This window comes from Equus przewalskii, chromosome 19 (assembly GCF_037783145.1).
Source record: "Equus przewalskii isolate Varuska chromosome 19, EquPr2, whole genome shotgun sequence".
Lineage (NCBI taxonomy): Eukaryota > Metazoa > Chordata > Mammalia > Perissodactyla > Equidae > Equus > Equus przewalskii.
The window spans coordinates 36,227,109-36,240,238 of record NC_091849.1 but is presented as its reverse complement, the minus strand read 5'-3'; the positions used below and the strand labels follow the sequence as shown (position 1 = coordinate 36,240,238).

Sequence of the window (13,130 nt, the reverse complement as noted above, 5' to 3'; positions counted from 1 at the left end):
GGCAGGGTGCAGAACCGCGGCTCAGCGCTGTTGCGGGAGGACGCAGAAGTTGGGCGCAGCTTCGCAGGCGCGCCCGGTAGAGGGCTTCTGCAAGGGAGGCTTAGCCTAGAGAACTTTATCTTGCACCAGCGTCTAATTGCAAAGGGTCTTGGGAATTGTCCTTTAGATAATTTGTATCCAGGAAGAAAACGCATTTTCGCGACACTCTTTCATTTTCTTGATGATATGTGGAGTTGCACGCCGTCCGATTCTTCCTGAGCTGATAAAACGCATTTCAGAGGTTTTCCTAGGTTCCTTTTCTGAATGACACTCCGGGGGTGGGGGTGGGGGGTGGTGTGGGTGTGTGTGGGTGTGTGTTGCTTTTGGCGGCTACCTAATGTTTGAGGAGAGCACATAATGACCTCTATCGATAGAGCTAAAGTGGTAGGTATCTCACCTCTTGCTCCATTTCTATCAACTGTCTTATGAAATTTTTTCATTTGCAAAGTGCTTGATAACCAGCGTATTTAAATGTGAGTTTACAGATGTTTGTGTGTGTATTTGCCTCTTGATATCCATGTATGAGTTATTCAAAAACCAGGTTTTAGTCCCAGATTGGTTTAATGGAAACATCAAGGAGCTAACCTGGTTCTAGTAGGCAGTGGGGATTTAAATGTTACCTTTTTATGTGCTTTAGTTTTGTTATTCCCTGTGGAGCTGATCTGAATGTGTTATAAAATGTTATATTTTCTGCTGATGTAAGGAGGTGGTGATTTTATTATTCACTGTATTATTTGGAAGTCATCGGTCCTCGTCTCTCCACATGGAAGTTAATCTTGGTATAGCCTGAATCAACCTGTAATTTGGAAGGTAAATATATATAGGTGACCATATGTTTTATTTTTAACACGAGATATTCATTACTTTGGATTGTCTATTTAAACCATATGCTTTATTTCTAAAGCCAAATAGATGTGCTTTGGATTATCTGTTATTACTCCATTCACTATGGTGGGTAACCTAGAGTTATTTGTGTTTTTAATTATTTCCATACTTGCACAAAAGCACTTGAATGATACAAATAATCTAGCAGTTATTTTACTGAATGTTTTGTCTTGTACAACTTTGACTCCTGAAAATATGTGTGAATGAACCACCCCCATTTACCTCTGGTTTCAGAGGTGCTTTCTGTTTGTTTTCAGTTAATAGTTTTACCTTTCTTTTTTGTTTCTCCAGCCTCCTTTTAAGTAGCTGAACTGTCTCATTAATTAACTTGGTTAGAGTACCGTGTCAGAGCTTCAAGCCCCACCTGACTCAGGTACCTTGACTCTGCTCCATGACTCCTGACTGCACTCCTGACTTCCAGTCGTTTTGGAAAGGCAAACTGCTAGTTACCAGGTTAGTCAGGGAGAAGGTCTGAGGAATAAGAATGCCATAGTTTGGTCTTTGGAGTGAGTCAGATCTGGTTTGAATTCTGATTTTGCCACTTTTTTATCAATCTTGTCTTAGATAACTTAGTTAAGGAAATAGTCTTAGGTGTTGTTGTGACTGTTAGCTCAGCCACGATGAAAACCCATCAGGACCAAAGTTACAAAAACCAAGTATTAGGGCCGGCCTGGTGGCTTAGTGAAGTTCGTGCGCTCCACTTTGCCGGTCCAGGGTTCACAGGTTCGGATCCCAAGCGTGGGCCTAGCACCGCTGGTCCAACCATGCTGTGGCAGCATCCCACATAAAATAGAGGAAGATGGGCACAGATGTTAGCTAAGTGACAATCTCCTTCAAGCAAAAAGAGGAAGATTGGCAACAGGTGTTAGCTAGGGGCCAATCTTCCTCATCAAAATAAAAAGAAAAAACCCAAGCATTAAGTGAAAAATTTTAGAAACTTTTGGGAATACAACTGTAAATAGCATCCTGATAATTCAGTCATGGTGTGGTACAGGTGGGAAAGATTTTCAGTCCCCTGATTTTGTAGATCTTAAAACTAGAACCTACGTGTATGAAATAATATGCCCATGGAGCTGAAGCTGGTTGTAGCAGGGTCGAAATTGGAATCCAGGGCTCCTGCCTTCCAGCTCAGTGCTCTTGAGGATTTGTTTCCTTTGGGTTCTTTCACTGTGCTGAAAGATTTGACTTGGGGATTTTTAGTTGTCTTATTTGAAGAATTCCTTCTCCATTTAACTTGTCCAGACACTGTACTCTTACTTACTACCATTAACTAGTTGGTAATAATCTCCGTTTTACTTTACAGATAAGGAAATTGAGGTTTGCCGCGTTCCTCCCCTAGAAAATTATAAAGCTGGAGTTCCAGCCCAGGTCTGACATACCCCAAAGCCCTGGGTACTAACCATTGCTGTTGCCAAATGGCAATTCCTTTTGCTGTGTCTGAGGACAAATAAAGTAGAGGCTGAGTGAACAGAGGCTTCTGACTAAGGGACCTCAGGATGCCTGGGTGCTTAGGTACCTTTTCATGGCCCACTGCCTGTGTCTCTAAAAGGGTACAGTGCTCTCCCTCCCTTTGAGCATTCAGTTTTCAATGTGTATACCAATAGCTGTGTGCCTTTATCTGTTTGCCATAAGCTTTTATACTTTAGCACAGTTTATGTCTGCTTTTGAAATTGTTTCTATGGAACATAATTCCAGAATGGATTTCATATCTAATAATTTTATTACTTAGCTTAGGAAGTTAGTTTGGAGAGTGATTTTCACTTTATTTGCAGTTAAAGAACCTTATGGGTTTAGTATAAATTTGGTAGTAAAATTATTTGTGCTGGAGAAGTGCTTTCGCTCATTCTAGCATTCGCTGATCTATGAAGTCAGAGAGGAGATGGTTTTATTTCTTAATTTTCCAAAAATGTAATTTTTGCATTGAAAATTTAGGGAAAATGCTTAAAAATTTCCAACGTTTTTATCTGGCAGAGAGTAGAGGGCATAAACTTGAAAGATTTTTTAAAAATTAAATGGTATTGGATGCTTTTTACACTTAACAATGTGCCTTGGAAATTGGTTCTATATCAATTCCATATAGTGCAGCCTTACTATTTTTTTTAAGGTCTGCCTTTTTCACTGTCTTAGAAATGATTCCATATCAGGACGGAGAGAGTAGCTTCATCTAGCATTCCATTAAATGGATGCACTGTAATTTACTTTAGTTCCTATTAATAAACATGTATATGCTTTCTAAGACAAAAATGAAATCACTGGGTATACTTTTCTCCAGTTAACAGTACCATGAACATTTTTCATAGCATTAAATATTACATATCATTTTAAATGTTCCACTGTAGGCTGTTTCCATTTTTTCACAATTCACAGCTAAGATGAATAATCTTTTGGATAAATATTGTTCTCATCAGTGATTATTTCCTTAGGATAAATTCTTAGAAGTATGTACATTTTACAGAAATGTAAAATGGTATGTACATTTTAAAGATTTTTGATTCATATTGTAGAAGTTTTCTCCAGAAAAAGTTAACCACTTTACCTCCTATTCATTAAACACGTAGTTTTCGAACACCTACCATGTCCCAAGCAGTTTTCCATCCTTGTGATACATCACTGAAAGAAAAACATCCCTGTCCTCAGGAGCTTTATTGTAATGGGAGGAGACAGAGAATAAACAATAGATATAATAAGTAAATTACATAGTATGTTAGGTGATAAGGTGGAAAAATAGAGGAAGATAAAGGAGATTAAGAAGTGGGGATGGAGGTGCAGTTTTAAATAGGGTGAGTGGAGGCCACACTGAGAAGGTGACACTTAGAGGAAGTGAAGGAAGGAAGACTGTGCCAGGCAGAGCCTTGGAAGTAGGGATATTCTCGCATCTCCTGCTTAGCCACCAGAACTGGCTGTATTACTTGCAAAAGTGTTCCAAATCTAGTAGTCTATAAGATATCTTGTTTTAATTCATGTATTACCAACAAGATTGAACATTTGGGGGATATATTTATTAGCTTGTTCCTATCTTTTGCTCATTTTTATATTGGATTGTTGATCGTTTTCTTGATTTTAAGACCTATTAAGAATATATCTTTTGTCACGTGGCAGGTTTGTACTTCTCAGCTGCTTGTTAGCCTTTCAAGTTTCATGTATAGTGTGTTTTTGACTACATTGATTTGTTTAAAAATATGGCTAATCTATATTTTCCTTTGCTTTTTACCTTTGAAATTATCGATGACAACTGTCATATCTTTAAAAAACAGTTGCATTTTTAATTGTGTGACTCCATTAGAGTATGTACTTGCAAAATTGCATTTCTAGAATTGCCGTCAGAAATATTTTCTTGTTCTCTCTTCTTCCTCAGTAAGTTTATACATGTTAGTGAATTTTGTTTATGTTAGTGTTTCTACTACAGTGAGGCACAGATACTTGCCAAATTGCCATCTTCCTTTAGACTGCTTGAAACAAGCAACTTGTTGAAGTGCTAAAGTTGTGAGTGCTTAGGAACTCTTTTATTACAAATGAAGAAAAGGCAGACTGGTCAGCTAGAATCAGTTTTTATTATATTTTTTAGACCTGGTGGAATAACTGCACAAGTTTCTTTCCCCACTTTAGGTAGACTTTTGCTCCATGTTCTCCAGATCCTCTCTACCACTCATGCTAGTTTGGGGACTAAGTTCATTTTTTATATTGGCTAAAGTATTGTTTTAATACTTATCTTGCTGTAACTGAATTAATTCCAAGCAAGTAAGAAAATTCGGATAGGGGCCGGCCCCGTGGCTGAGTGGTTAAGTTTACACGCTCCGCTTAGGCTGCCTAGGGTTTCACCGGTTCAGATCCTGGGCACTGACATGGCACCGCTCGTTAGACCATGTTGAGGCAGCATCCCACATGCCACAGCTAGAAGGACCCACAACTAAAACATACAACTGTGTACTGGGGGGATTTGGGGAGAAAAAGCAGAAAAAAAAAAAGAAAATTTGGATAGCTGTTTTTTTGAACTCTTCCTTTCCAGGGACAATGCAAATAATGATTTAGCTAAGGAGAAATAGATATCTAGAAATATTTGTAATCTTACAGTTTTTTCATGGAATTTAAGATGCTATTGGTTTCTAAATACACCATTTTATGTATCATTAAGAAAAAAATACCAGTTAAGCTGATACACCATTCTCTGTAAGATGTGTCTTGATTTCAGAGATATGAATGGTAAGAGATATTTATGTTTGAATTTGTGAAATGCGGTAATTCCAATGTGTAGAATTGGCAGCATTATTGTCCTTAAAAACTTTATTGTGGAAAATTTCAAATATAAAGAGAAAATGGCAAAATAATCTTTCACGTATTGATCTCAAGTTCAACAGTTATCAACTATGGCCAATCTTGTTTCATCTGTATCTTCTCTACTCCCCTCCATCTTACTTTAAAGGAACCCCCCAGACATTGTATCATTTTGTAAGATATGGGCGCTTAATTTTTTAAAATATAGCTATAGTACTATTGTCACACCTAAAATTTTTTAAAACAAGTCCTTAATATCAAATATCCATTCAGTGTTCAAATTTCCCTGCTAATTTTAAGTTTGTTTGAGTCAGGATTTGTGAGGTGCTTCCTTTGCCACTGCTTGAAAGGTCTCTGTAGTCGTTTTTTTTTTTTAAAGATTGACATCTGAGCTAACATCTGTTGCCAATCTTCCTTTTTTTTCTTCTTCTCCCCAAAGCCCCCCAGTACATAGTTGTATATTCTAGTTGTGAGTGCCTCTGGTTGTGCTGTGTAGGACACCACCTCAGCGTGGCCTGACGAGCGGTGCCATGTCGGCGCCCAGGATCCGAACCTGCGAAACCCTGGGCCGCGGAAGCGGAGCGCGCCAACTTAATCACTCGGCAGGCCGGCCCCTAGTCTTTTTATCTGTAAGTTCTCCATGAGGTTTTTTTCTTTGCAAGTTTGTTTTTGCTAGACTGCTTCTTAGGTGGTGGTATATGCTTCTATCAGAAGGCACCTACTGTCTGGTTGACTCTTTTGTTGTGATGTTAAGTGGCCATTGATAATTGCCTAGATCCATTATTTTATTTAGGGTTGCAAAGTGGTAATATTCTTTAATCTATTAATTGTAGTACTTTTGGGGCCGGCCCCGTGGCCGAGTGGTTAAGTTCACACACTCTGATTCGGCGGCCCAGGGTTTCACCGGCTCAGATCCTGGGCGAGGACATGGAACTGCTCATCAGGCCATGCTGAGGCGGCGTCCCACATGCCACAACTAGAAGGACCCACAACTAAAAATACACAACTATGTACCGGGGGGCATTGGGAGAAAAAGGAAAAATAAGAAAATCTTTAATTGTAATGCTTTTCTAAAGAGAAACTTCACCTCATCTCTTTGGTTACCCAGAGACACTTCACATGTATGAGAGACAGTATGATAAATACCTGATACTTTCCAGTTTTCAAAATAGTGATTTTGATTCCTAGCTTCCTCCAAAATGACCAATAAAGATTTACTTGATTATAAACTCACAGATTTAAACATATTTTGGTTCAATCCATTGTAGTTGGGTTTTTTTTGTACAGCTTTATGGAGGTATAATTTCCATACCATAAAATTCACCTGTTTAAAGTGTACAATTCAGTGATTTTTGGTGTGTTCAGAGTTGTGCAACCATCACCATGATCTAATAAGTTTGAAATGTTTCCATCACCCCAAAAGGAAACCCTGCGCCCGTTAGCGGTCACTTCTCATTACCCCCATGCTACCCCACCACCGACCCTAGGCAACCACTAATCTACTTTCTGTCTTTGGATTTGCCTAGTTTGGACATAAAATATGTGGTCTTTTGTGATTGGCGTCTTTTACTTAGCATAATGTTTTCAATATTCATGCATTTTGTAGTGTGTGTAGTTATTTTATTAATTGTCTTGTCTTTGACCAGTTGAAGTCCCTTCATGATGACCCCTGAGTCCATTTGTCTCAATCTCAGGCATCTTTGATAGCTTTTTGTTATCTGGTATGACAATTTGTCAAGACTTATCTTGTACATTTTCTGGCCCAGACCGGGAAATAACCCTTTCTCTAAGAAGCCTTTTCGTGGGAAATGGCATTTGGAGATCACAATCTGGGCACTTTAGGTGCTTATTGCTGTTGAGTTAGTCATTGTTTCTAGGCCTTTTCTGTGATTAGAGCTAGGAAATAAGTTGTGGTTTTTTTGTTGTTTTTTTTTTTAAAAATCGTCAGTTAATGTTATGCTTAAAAATCAAATTAAGTGACCCAGGGACTTTTCTCTTACCTTTTTTATATCTCTGTCTCCTTTCTTCCAGGCTGAAAACCCCAGTTCTCAGCAGCACCAACATGATTGCTCATTTTCTTTTTCCCACAGTATAAATACAAAGTAGTCTCAGAATGACAGTGCCAACACTGCCACCAACAATATGATTACTGAAGAAAACTTAATGACTTTTTGTTGTTATTGTTCTTAGGGTAATTTCACTAGGGATATTGAATCAAATTACTGAGTTTTAAAGTTACATGGGCTAGTTCCTTGCTGTGTGATTGTGTTACCACCTGGTTATACGGATTCATTTGTTTCATTTTTCCTTCATTTTATATATCTGGCTTTTGTAAAGAATTCCAAATCTTGCAGAATTTGGGTCATCTGTGTTCTTAGTTTAAAATGAATATTGTATGTAATTTTCGATTGTGTTGATTTCTTTTTGGAATGTGGCTTATGAAGCATACTCTTGAGTAAGCCAAAAGGGAATGGTGATTGTTAGAATGTGTAGAATGGGCCTCGTCCTTTATGTGGAAAGAAGAAGAGACTTAGCTCTTGCTGGTTCTCCTGTGAGAAGATGAGTCCACTGTTACCAGGTCTTCAGAATTTTTGAGAGACCCTGGAAATCTTTGTTTTTATGTGATTCTCCAGGTTGTTTAGTGTTCGTGACTATTTATTTATTTGATTTATTGATTTATTTTTTAACTCTTGTAAACAAAAATTTAAGGGCAGGATTTGGCAGCCTGCAGTTTGTAATCTCTGCCCTGGAGTCTTCAGGGTGAGGGTTAGGTATTAGCAGGCCTAATTAGTAGGCTTAATGCTTCCTCAGGTACTCTCCTAAAGCGCAGCTGCGGAAGAGCCCTGTGGTTCTGTGTGCCTCTTACTGGAGGATTAACTTTGGGAATTTGAAAAAGGCCCATGGGATCAGTTATAAAGACTGGAGTATCCAGTTTTTCAATGACTTTAACAAGGAATGATTTCAGAAAAGTTATCAGAAAACACAAAATAAGTTAAAAAACATACTTTGTTCATTTCCAGAAGCAGCCCTGGACACAGAAGTTAGTTGGCAGGAGCTAGGTAAATAAAAGTCATGTTCATTTGTACCATGGTATGCCTTTAGTTGTATAGATGAAGATTAAAGCCGGGTGTAATTCTTTGCTGTTGGGTAATAAATTTGTTGGTGTCTTAAATGCCTTGGACAACCTTGATAGGTATTTTAGTATAGCTTACGAAGAAGTTTGAGAACATTTCATATATATATATATACTGTAACTACCATATGAGAATTGTCACCAATAGTGGTGAACAGATACCAGTGCCGTGAGTCCTGTTAATGAACTTTATACATTATTTACTCAAATTCTGGATACTTTGTTCTGAGTGGCAAGGCATTTTAAACAAAGGCTACCAGTCTTTGTGGGGGTAGTCGTGTGAACTTTTGTTTCCTGAAATTCTAGGATAGCCTTATTTTGTAACTACTTATGAATGTAATTTATGGGCAACTGTGTCTTCTCATTCACTTGCTCTTAATTGTGCTGCTCTTCAGCCTGTGAACATTCTTGAATGTTCTTTCAGCCAAGCCGTTTGATCAAAGATGTCAGGTTCTGTCTACATGTGAGCTTAGTGGCAAGCTTCCTTGATACTTTCTTTCTCTTCTATGACTACCTATGCCTTTGAGAATGAATTTAACAGGAATGTATTTTGTATTTTTCTTTGCTGTATTAAGAATATAATGGGATAAATTAGGTAACTCATGCTCATGTTTCTAGGTGGAAGGATAACGTAAGCATATGCTCGTATGCTGTTGACCAAAAAGAGCTTGTCCTTTTGAATCACACAGTCCCAGGTTCCAGTTTGCCTCCAGCACCCTTGTTGTGTAAACTTGGGCAATGCCATCTGACTTCCTTGAGTCTGAGTTGCCTTATCTGTAGATGAAGAGGTTCTGAGAATGAAATTACGCGTGAGTGCCTATCCCAGTGCTGAACTGGAGTATAGTGCTGTGGTGGCTACTCTGTTCCTCATGCTTGCTTTCTTACCTTAGAGTTTACCTTTGATTGGGGAACACAATTCAACCCCTAACACAGTCCCTGGAAGACAGTTCTCTGCATTAGGACATCCTTCAGTCTTCATTCCCCAAGGCAGAAAGAAAGAGAAGATTAAAGTTTACGTGTAAGTAGACTAGAGTTTCTAAGGTGCTTATTCCAGTCAGCTTTTAGTTAGTCTTTTGAAGCCAGAGCTAAATCATTTGTAAGACTCATAACACTCATCTTCAGATCAGTTCTTGCTCCTGGATTTGTTTTATTTTGAATCATTCCAGGTTAGACTCCAGCATCTCTCACCTCTTTACTCAAAAGTCATAACCCTATCTCAAATAATGTCAGCATACTCTGTCCTCTTGCCCTTCTTAATTTTTTTTTATAGCCCTTCTCATAGCCTGACGTTATAGAACATGTTTCTCCCTGAGAGACATTGAAATAGAACTTTGCTGTCCCAACTTTAGCTGTTCACCAGCGGAAACTTAAGAACCAGACAGATTCAGATGAATTAGGTCTATTTTTTGTCATATCTTGCTGGCATGTAAACACGGTAAGGACCAGGGACTCTTTTCCCCCCCCCACATCTTCATTTCCGGTACCTAGAAAAATGCCTGCTGTACCTATAGACGCTCAGTAAAAATAAGTAAGTGAACAGATAATTGCTTGTTCCTTTTCCTTTATTTCTTACATATAATGCTAAAATTTATGTATAGGCACTGTACTTAGCATAGGATAAACGCAACCTCTGTGTTTGCTATAAGGTAGATATTTTTCCTGCCCTCATTTTACACACCGGGCACCTGAGGCACAGAGAGCTTCTCGACAGGCAGTTTATCCAAAGTCATGGGGCTCTGGGAAACTGTGGAGCCAGGATCAAGCCTGTGTCTCCCGACTGTGACTGCTACCTCTGCAGTGTCTCCTGCATCTTTGTTTTTCAGTCCTGCTACGTTTTACCACCTTCTTGCCAAAGGAATTTCTCTAAAGCCCCACTTTTGTAGGGACACTGCTGCTTAAATCTCTTGATGACTTTCTTCCACATAAAATACTTCAGTGCCTGACATTTGAGGCTCTTCATAATCTAGTTCCATTGGGGGACTGGTTTGGAGGGGGAGGTGTAATGGACTTCAGCTGAAGAATGGTAATAGCTAAAGATGAAAGAAGAAGATACGTGCCTTTTGTATTTGTTTTCTAGGCATTTAGGATATGGGCAGTGAGCAGAATAAAGTCTGTCCTCTTGAAACTTATATTCTGGGACTGTGGAGAGGAATACAATAAAATGTCAGAGTGCTGAAGAAAAATGAAGCAGGGGAAGGGGATGGGAAGGGCAGGCAGCTGACTGCTGTTTTATTGAGGAGGGTCAAGAAGTTCCCTGAAAGGCAGCGCTTTAACACAGACATAAAGAGAGAAGGTCAGAGAGATAAGGGTTTGGAGGGCAATGAAAAGTCACATCATGTTAGGCCTTGTAGGCCATTGTGAAAACATCTATTTTGAGTGTGGTGGTTGCCTAATATTGGTATTTTGTTAAAGATCACCAGTTTTCTGGGGCTGGCCCCGTGGCCGAGTGGTTAAGTTCGCGCGCTCCGCTGCAGGCGGCCCAGTGTTTCGTTAGTTCGAATCCTGGGTGCGGACATGGCACTGCTCATCAGACCACGCTGAGGCAGCGTCCCACATGCCACAACTAGAAGAACCCACAACGAAGAATACACAACTATGTACCAGGGGGCTTTGGGGAGAAAAAGGAAAAAATAAAATCTTTAAAAAAAAAAAAAAAGATCACCAGTTTTCTGTTTGTTTGTTTTGTAGTTATAATTGAGTCTAAAATGCTGCCTGTGGAAACCTAGGCTGCTGGAATTAGGAGATCACAAAGTGCCATCTAGTGGCTGTTTATCCTAAATATAGATGAGCCTTCCAGAAAGTAAGCAGGCTCTATTGAAGTTTGTGTTGCCAACTCAGTCATGTAAATGGAAAATGTGGATGCCTGAAAAAAACCTTTATTTGTAACTTACTTTCAATAGACGTTGTGTCCCTTTACCCCTAAATACTTCCTATATTCCCTTAGAATAAGGACATTCACTATATAACCACAATATAATTATCAAAATTGGAAATAAAGTATCAATACAATATTATTATTTAATCCAGATCTTATTCAAATCTTGCCAGTTGTCCCAGTGTCCTTTATAGAAAAAAATTGTTTTTGGTCTTGTATCTAACCCAGGATCATGCATTGCATTTAGTTTTTATGTCTCTTAAATCTAGAACAGTCCCATAGTCTGCCTTTGTCTTTCCTGACATTGATATTTTTTAAGAATATAGGCCATTTGTTTTCTAGACTCTCCCTCAGTTTGGGTTCATCTGTTTCCTTGTGATTCAGGTTATGCATGTTGGCACTACCTACGTAAATTGTACCTTCCTTGGTGCATCACATCAGGAGACACGTGATACCTGTCCCAGCATTGGTGATATTACCCTTGATTGCTTAGTTAAGGTGGTGACTACCAAGTTTTTCCACCATAAAATTATGATTTTCCCCTTTGCAATTCATAAGTTATTTGTGAGAAGATAGTTTGACCTGTGTAAATAACTTTTTCCTCATCTAAATTTCACTGTTTTAGCATCCATTGTTGATTTTTGCCCAAATTAGTTATTAACATGCTAGTTACAAAATGGTGGTTATCTAATTCTACTATTTTCTTGTATAGTTATTGGTCATCATTCTGTTATTAGGAAGAACTTTCCCTTTTCTCTCTTCATTTATTCATCATCATAGTCATCATTACTGGTATGAACTTACGGAGTCTATTTTATTTGGTGAGGTTTAATTCATTACTCTCATTATTTTGGTACCAAAATTCTTTCATATTTGGCCATTGGGAGCCCCTTCAAGCTGGTTCCTTCTCCTTTGACATGTCTCCTTCATTCCTTGAACACTGCTATACTTTTCTGGCACAACAAGATATTCCAGATTCATCTGTAATTTGCCTGCCCCAACCCTGGAATCAGTCATTTCTCTCAGAAGCCCTGATTCCTTTTACTAAGGATTGGTATTTAGAAACCAAGATTTGAGTATGATTTTAAGTCTTTATGTTGGACAATATGTTGGCATAGTAGGTTTCTGTGACATCACAGTCCTTTATTTCTGATGAAAATCTTAAATGGCAGAACTTGTGATAGTTAGTCTTGGGCCCATTCTTTGGCATTGCCCTGTACTGAGTAGGCTACTAGAGCAATAGTAATTGATGTTATAGTGAAGCTCCATATATCCATTTTTGGAACAATACCATTGTAGAATGTGTGATTAATAAGTGATCTAAAATATTGAATAAATGAAGACATACCTTGGTTTGAAAGACTCAGATTTAGGTAATAATTAGTTCTCCCTAAATTAATATACAAATTTCCCATTCCAGTAACAATATTCTGTTGAGAACTAAAACAGATTCCAAACTTTATGGAAAAATACAGATGTAAGGCTAATCAAGAAAATCCTGAAAAAGTGTAATAGTAACGTAGGGATGGGACTGCCCTACCAGATATTAAAATATTACACAGTTATAATAATTAAAATTGCTTGATACTTAGCCTTGCATAGAAAAAACAGTGGAACAGAATAGAGAATCCAGAAAGAACCAAATACATGGAAATTTAACACCATAAAGATTTCGTTTCAAATGAATTTGGAAAAGATGGATTCCAACTGCTTTTGGAAGCACTGGGGTAAAAAAAAAAGTTATATTCCTGTCCTGTTCTTCCTAATAAAATTAATTACAGATGGATCAAAGATTTAAACATTATAAAAGGAAAAAGAAACCATGAACACATGAGAAAAAAATTTCAAAGTTGAAAATAAAATCTTGGAGTAGGGCAGGCCTTCTAAGCATGACCAAAAAGCTGTACATATAAAGATATATTCATG

At 38.2% G+C, this 13,130-nt stretch overlaps 1 protein-coding gene across 1 annotated transcript in view; it reads left to right on the top strand.

Moving 5' to 3' along the window:
* The window catches only part of SRPK1 (SRSF protein kinase 1), an 89,455-nt gene that overhangs the window by 1,313 nt on the left and 75,012 nt on the right, over positions 1-13,130 (top strand).